Source organism: Psammomys obesus, unplaced genomic scaffold (genome assembly GCF_907164565.1).
Source record: "Psammomys obesus unplaced genomic scaffold, mPsaObe1.curated_primary_1811, whole genome shotgun sequence".
NCBI lineage: Eukaryota > Metazoa > Chordata > Mammalia > Rodentia > Muridae > Psammomys > Psammomys obesus.
In genome coordinates this window covers 16,203,801-16,211,465 of record NW_026596057.1, presented here as the reverse complement: position 1 = coordinate 16,211,465, position 7,665 = coordinate 16,203,801, and positions in this window count along the sequence as shown.

The window sequence follows — 7,665 nt, the reverse complement described above, 5'->3', positions numbered from 1 at the left end:
CACACACACACACACACACACACACACACACACACACACACACACACGCTTACACACACACACACACACACAATAAATGTTTTAAAAAAATATTAGGTGCTGGAGAGATGGCTCTGTGGTTAGAGCACTGACTGCTCTTCCAGAGGACCGAGGTTCCATTCCCAAGTACTCACGAGGTGGCTTACAACTGTCTGTAACTCCAGTACCAGGGTATCTAGTGCCCTCTTCTGGCCGCTACTGGTACTGCATGCATGTGTTATACAGAAATACTCATACCCATACAATAAATAAAATAATGAAGTAAAATAAAAAGTCTAAACTTTTTAAATCAACACACACACACACACACGCATGCATGCAAGCACACCACACACAATGCTGTTGAGGATGTGTTAAGAGAAGGATCCTGGTGGGAGGCGGAGGTAGGAGGATGAGCTCAGCGTAGGTTCCGTAAGACCTAGTTCCACTCTCCCTGAATGGCAAACAAATAAATAAAGCGAAACCTACCGTGTGATCCAACTGTACCACTCCTGGGCATGTACCACAGAGACATGAATACCTACAATTACTTCTCAGCTATTCATAATAGCCAAGCTATGAAAATAGGTTAGATGTCAACAGGTAAATGGGTAGAAAAAAAAATCTGATGCTTTTATTCAGCCATAGAGTAGAATGAAATTATGGCAATCATGTTAAAAAAAAAAAAACAGATTCACAAAGACATTTCTTTTAATTTGCAGAATCTGTCTATCTATCTATCTATCTATCTATCTATCTATCTATCTATCTCCTTACATATATATACACACATCTATATAACGTAAAAGTAGAAGGGGGACTATAGTGAAGAAGAAAGAGGTTCAAAGGTAGTGGGGGAGGGAACGAGAGAAAGCAAAGAGGGGGACAAAGAAAAACATCTCTCACACCAGGAATCTGGCTTTAATAGTATAAACGGGACTATCTGAGGGGAGAAGGGACCCGGGCTGTTGGGGGTGAGAGCATTGCCTGTATGGGTAAGTATCAACAAGGTGCAATGATGTATAAGCATGAAACGGCCATGATGAAATCGTGTTTTATGTGCTGTCTTTGTTGTTGTTATTTGTTTAGGCTTTTTTTTTTTTTTTTTTTTTTTTTTTTTGGGTTCTTTTTTTTTTTTTTTTTTTTTTTTGACACAGGGTCTCTTCATGTAGCCCTGCCTGTCCTGGAACTCCCTAGGTAGACCAGGCTGGCCTTGCACTGAGAGATCTTCCTGCCGCTGCTTCCCTAGTTCTGAGAATAAAGGCGAGCGCCATCATCCCCAGCATGTGGGCTGTGTCAGTGTTATTATTATTATTACTGGCATTATTAATAAAACTAATACTGTCATTAGTAGTAGTATTACTGTGATAAAACACCATGACCAAAAGCAACTTGGGGAGGAAAAAGCTTTCTTTGGCTTACATATCCCAGGTCCCAGCCCACTGAGGGAAGCCAGCATAGGAGCTCAAGGCAGGCACCTGGAGACAGGAGCTGAAGCAGAAGCCATGGAGGATTGCGTCTTACTAGCTCGCTCACCCTGCTAGTAATTAAGATCTCTACAGGCGTTCTGATGGAGGTATTTTCTCAACCAATGTCCCTCTTCCCAGATAACTCTAGTTTGTGTCAGTTTGACAGAAACCCTACCGGTATACTAGCTAAAAACAACAGCAGCAAAAAATACAAGTCAGACTCTGTACTGCATGTGTGTGATATGTGTACCTAGAGGCTAAGCACAGTGGTCCACACCTTTAATTCCAGCACTTGTGAGGCAGAGGCAGGCGAATCCCGAAGACTGAGGCCAGTCTGGTCTATAAAGCAGGTTCCAGGACAGTCAACGCTGCATAGAGAAAACCTGTCTCAAAAATTTAAAAAAACCTGTAAAAATCGTCTTTGTTTATATTCCTGTTTGCCAGAGTGTGTGGAAGCCAGAGGCCGATGCTGGGTGTCTTTTTCAATCACTCTGGACCTTAGTTATGAGACAGGGTCTTTTGCTGAGCTTGGAGCTCACTGATTCAGCTAGACTGTCTGATCAGTAAGCCCCGGAGATCTGCCTCGATCTCTCAAGTGAGGGGATTACATGGATCCAGGGATTTAATTCAGGTGTGCGCGCACACACACACACACACACACACACACACACACACACACACAGGTAGGAAGGTCAGAGGAAAACTTGGGAAGTTCCGGGTCCAGTACTCAGATCATCACACTGACCCTGTGGATTGTTTTTGAGATAGTGTTTTGTTATGCTGCCCTGAATGGCCTTCGACTTACAGGTAATCTTGTTTCTGTCTTAAAATTTTAAAAATATCTATACATTTAATTTTTATGTATTTGAGGCTTCTGCCTATGTGTGTGCAGGGGTACCATGTGTGTGCCTGGTTGCTTCAAAGGTCAGAAGACAGCATCAGAGCTCTGGGAACCAGAGTGACAGATGATTGTGAACCACCAAACCTGGGTCCTCCTTAAGAGCAGCAAGTGCTCCTCATGGACGAGCCATCTCTCCAAACCCCTTGCTGTGGCATCTTTATTCAGTGGAATTAGCTTATAGAATACTGGCCTCTCTAATTCTCCAGAGATCCCAAATTCTCGTCAGGATTGAGGGTTCCTGTGCACCCAGGATGCTTTCTGTCCCACTGCTTTCTAGTCCTTCTGATGCAAGTGGGCTCTTCAGATCCTCGTACTTCGGGGGCCGCCTCTCTGTCCTAACCACCAGCCCCTTCTCTTCCGATCACACCTGAGTGTGTTTGGTCTTCCCTGTTTCTGTGGGACAGGAGAGTCCCTGCCTTCCACACATGCCTGAATCGGCGTGATTTGCAGGGTAGATGAGCTACCAGATGATGTGGCCTGTGGTCCCAGAAGAGCAGTAAGCGTGGTGGGAGGGGTGACCCCCTGAAAAAGGTGTTGGCACAACAACAGGTGGGAAAGTCAGAAAACCATCAGCCTTTGAGCACGCTCATGCCCTTTCGGAACAGAAAGGAGAATCCCTAGCGTGGATTAAGTCTGGAGAACATTGCCATGACTTCCAATTCACGCACAACACTCTCTGACATATATGACAGCTGCTTTTCAATAATCTGGTAGTGGGGAAAACCTTTGGTGAGCAAATGCAGGCCTGATTTGATCATCAGCATGAAAAATTATAAGCATACCAATGGCTATTAGCAGAAAAGACAGTTAATAGTAATTTTGATTGGCAGGGATTTTTTTTATAATATTCAAAAACACAAAGACAAACGTTTCTTTCGAAGCATGGTCAGCTGTTCTAGCTATGGTGAGCACAAACGTTGGACGGCTGGGAAACACGCAAGTGAGTTATATTCTACTTGTAAAAGCATCTGAGGGCGTGCAAGCCATTGCCAACACTGTATGGCAGAAACTTACCACTAGATGGCAGCCTACTAACAGAAACTGCTTTTTTTTAATTTTATTTTTTAACAGACTGCAAGTTTCTTGGCACTTTAGCTGGAGAGAGCGCTCAGTGTCTAAAAGCACCGGCTGTTCTTCCAGAGACCCCAGTTCAATGCCCAGCACCCGTATGGCAGCTTATAATGATTGGTAACTCCAGTCCCAAGGGATCCTGTACCCTTTTCTGTCCCCTGCGGGCACCAGGCATGTACCTGGTGCACAGGCATCCACGCAGGCAAAACACCCACATACATAAAGTATAACATAACACGTTTTCCCGCAAGCACTGGTTCTCTGGGTTTTAAGCGCAAAGACGAGCCAGATAATGTTGATTAGAACACAGGGGCTGAGGGTACAGCTCAGAGGTGAAATGACATCCGAGCGTGTGCCAAGCCATGACATCCAGGGCGTCCCGAATAAAAATGCAGCCGACGGAAGCTGTGCCTGGTGTGGTGACGCGCACCTGTGACCCCAGTGTTCGTGGGGCGGGAGGATCGGGAGTTCACGGATCTCAAGGCCCAAGCAAGCCTGAAGTCAGTGAGGTCCTGTCTCTTCCTGGCCGTGTGTCGGTTCTTCCGAGCGCACACTCTTCCCTCCGCCCTCTTCCTCCGCCCCACCCCCGTCTCTTACCTCTGAGACCGGGTTTCTCTCCATAGCCCTGGCTATCCCGGAACTCTGTTTGTAAACGAGGCTGTTCTCCAATGCAGAGATCCTCCTGCCTCAGCCTCCCGGGTGCTGGGATGAAAGGCGTGCGCCACCATGCCCAGCTTGACTTCTTGAGATGTAGAAGGTAACTGATGGCCTCAGATGACTCGGAGGGTAAAAAAAACCTGCCACAAAACCTGATGACCTAGGTCTTCGACCCCGGGACGCACGGGGTGGAAGAGAACAAGTTGTTGCTAACCTCCAAGTTCCGTGGTACGTGTGCGCACCCCTTCCCCACTTACTCGTAGTAAAAATCTTGTTTTACTTTGCGTTTTTCTATTTTAAAAAATATTTCTTTATTCATCGTACGAATGTGCTTTATCTGCACGTACACCTGCACGCCAGAAGATGGCGTCAGATCACGTTATAGATGGCTGTGGGCCACCACGTGGCTGCTGGGAATTGAACTCAGGACCTCTGGGGAAAAGTAGTCAATGCTTGTAACCTCTGAGCCATCCCTTCAGTCCTGCGTTTTCTTTTATGAGTTAAGATGTTGTGCATCAGAGGCCAGGAATCTGAAAGCGAGTAGGGAGGGGTGTATGTGAGGCCTTGGAGAGAGGAAGGGGGAGGGGAGAAATGAACCACAAAAAAAGATGCCATGCTTCGCTCATCATCTGAGGTAAAATAAAGACAATTAGGAGAAAAACATTTTAGCTTTTCTTTTTCTTTCTTTTTTAAACAAAGAATTTCATTTTATATAACAATTTCACTTGATAAATATATGACTAAAAAAAAAATATCCTTCTGAGAATTGTATGAAGTGGGTGAAAATTTTGAAGGATGATTTGCCTCTTCTACTTGGTTGTTGCTAACAGCGGAGTGATTGCAGGCCTCTGCAGGGCCTTCAAGGAATTTAGCTGATCCTGGCCCTCCCACCCCTACCTCCCTGCATTCGCCTTCAGGACAAGGTCAGCCTGCAACCATTGGGCATCCTCAGATCACAGCTCTCAGAACTTGGCACTGTTCCCTTTGCTGGCTTCATTTGGGCCTGTGGCAAGCTCCCAGAATATCCCCGAGTCTTCCTCCTCGCCCGAGTGTTCTGTTTCTCAGGCTAGGCATCTTGCTATAGCCTGAATTGTGTTTCCTCAGAAAGAAAAGTCTGATTCAAAGTCTGATTCAATTTAGAGGTGGACTAGGAAGACAGGAAAAAGACAAATGCAGAACAGTATTTATTTAGGTAGGCCTCCCGTCTGTGCTGAAGGGAAAGCACCAGGTGTGGGAATACCTCTTGGGGGGGGGGGGGGCAAGAGCAACGTTCAAAATATCCCATATTAGCAAACAGAGGGTGCTGACCTGAGAGCAGGGGAGATCCTGGAGGTCCTTGATACCTGTGCTTTGACCCTTTAACAAGGATGGAGGTTCTGGGGGCAGTGTTCCAGGGGCTTGAAACAGCTGCAGGGGCAAGCTGTGTTAGTCACCTGTGGCGGCTTCTGGAGGAGCATGCTGGGAGAGAGGCTAGAGGCAGAATGTATGCTTTTAATATTGTTTGAAATGTTTCTTGTGTATGTAGGTAGAGTTTTATTTTGTTCAGCTTAGGGGATATCTTCTTCTTCTTCTTCTTCTTCTTCTTCTTCTTCTTCTTCTTCTTCTTATTATTATTATTATTATTTTCTTTTCAGAATTTAGTTCTGGTCTTTTCTGTGTTAGCTGATGTCAGCCTGGTCAGCTAGGCTCCAGCCTCTACTGGGCTCTTGAGCTCCTCTGTTTCTCCAGGAACAAAAAGCCTACCCAAGTCCCTCTCATCTTTTACGGTCCACAATCGTCTCTTTTTGGTGTTTATCTGGAGCCTGTAGTTGTTTTTTTGTTTGTTTGGTTTTTTTTTTTTTTTTTTTTTTCCACTAACAGGCTTCAATTTCATTACTATGAGGGAATAAGGCCTAAGCTCCTGGCCAGAACATGAGTGTACACAGAACCTTTGTGTCTTGGGTTTTCTCCTTGCGGTCTGGGTGGAACCCACCCTGCTCACACTGTTTTGGCGGTGCCTAGACCTGCCTAGGGCAGAGCGTCTCTCTCTTGCACCTCTCCCTCCTGGTTTCTGGTGGTACATGCAGAGTGATGGTCCCTGCTGTCCCTTTTCCAGTTCTTCAACTTTGGGCTCTTGGCTGACATCCCCTCCCACTGGGGGGCAGTGTCTCACTTCAGCCACTCTCAGGCCAGGTGTCTCTCCTGTGCCCTCAGGACAGTCAAAGTCACCTCCCTCTAAACCTGGGGTGAGAATCGTCACTTTTGTTCCAGCATTTATTGTTAAAGACTGACCCTGAGCCATGAGCCAGAGAAATATCTTAGACTGACCCTGAGTCAGAGACAGAGAGTCTCTCTGACCGACCCTGGGCTGGGAGTCAAAGGATTTTTCCCTTAGAAAAACATTGAGTCAAGACGACAGGAATAGATTAGCGCAGAAAAGGTTTACTGAGGGAATTTGTAAGATAGTAGCCCTCAGACAGCTCCACTAACAGCCCCCCACCTTTGAGCTGGAGTCAATGCAAATTCCAGCTCACCTTCCCCCTCCCCCTTCCCCCCTTTTCCCTCGTTTATATTCTATACCTTGGCTTTCAATAAACGGACCTTGACAAGATTTAGCTTGGTCCCATTCTTCTTTCTCGCCCGTTTTGCCTTTCAGGTAAGGGTCCCTCTCGAGTCCCACCCAATAACTAGTTCCACAAGCGAGACAATTTATCACCTGCATTCCGAAGCAGCTGATACGAGTTGATCATCTCTCTTTGTCAGGCTTCCTGCTGAGTCCAGGTGCAAGCACACAGAGCTAGGGTAGGGTACAGAGCTAGGGCGGGGAATCAAGGCTGGAGACAAGCATCTCATCCACAGGGATGCCTTTCTTGTGCTTTCTTCTCCGCCTGAGAAAGTTACTTTCAAGCAATCTCCTTCTCTTTGGGTCAAAGGGCACCTTCAATCTAATTCATTCTCTGTCTCTCTCTCTCTCTCTGTCTCTCTCTCTCTCTCTCTCTCTCTGTCTCTCTCTCTCTCTCTCTCTCTCTCTCTCTCTCTCGGTTTTTGGTTTTTTGAGACAAGGTTGTCTCTGCCTCCCCTGTCCTGGGATTAAAGGTATGTGCCACCACCGCCTGGCCAGACTCTTATAGTGAACTCTTGGGTGGAAGCTATCTATTGGCAGCTCTGCTTCCATTAGCTTCCTATGCTAGTACCTTCCTGGAATATGAGTTTCAGGCTGGGTGGTGTCTATTCTTCTATCTCCAACAGGCAATCCCCTGCCTGTGACATGGCTGACCTACGTAAAAACTCCTGAAACAAATCTAGACAAACAAATCTAGACAGCTGGTGTAGACAGCAAAGGCCACAGGTAGTTCCATGAAAGGGAAGCTGTGCAGCCCAGGCAGAGGAAAGAGTTCTTACTATTAGAAGACAACATAGAGCCTCGGGGATGGGAAAGCCCCTCTGTGAAGTCACTTCCTGGACAGGCTTCGTTCTCCAGTCCTGAGGGAGTCTGTCACACTTGCACAACTGTCCTACTTGATGGGTTTTATTTTGTGCCTACCAGCTGAACAAAAACAAGAACAAAAA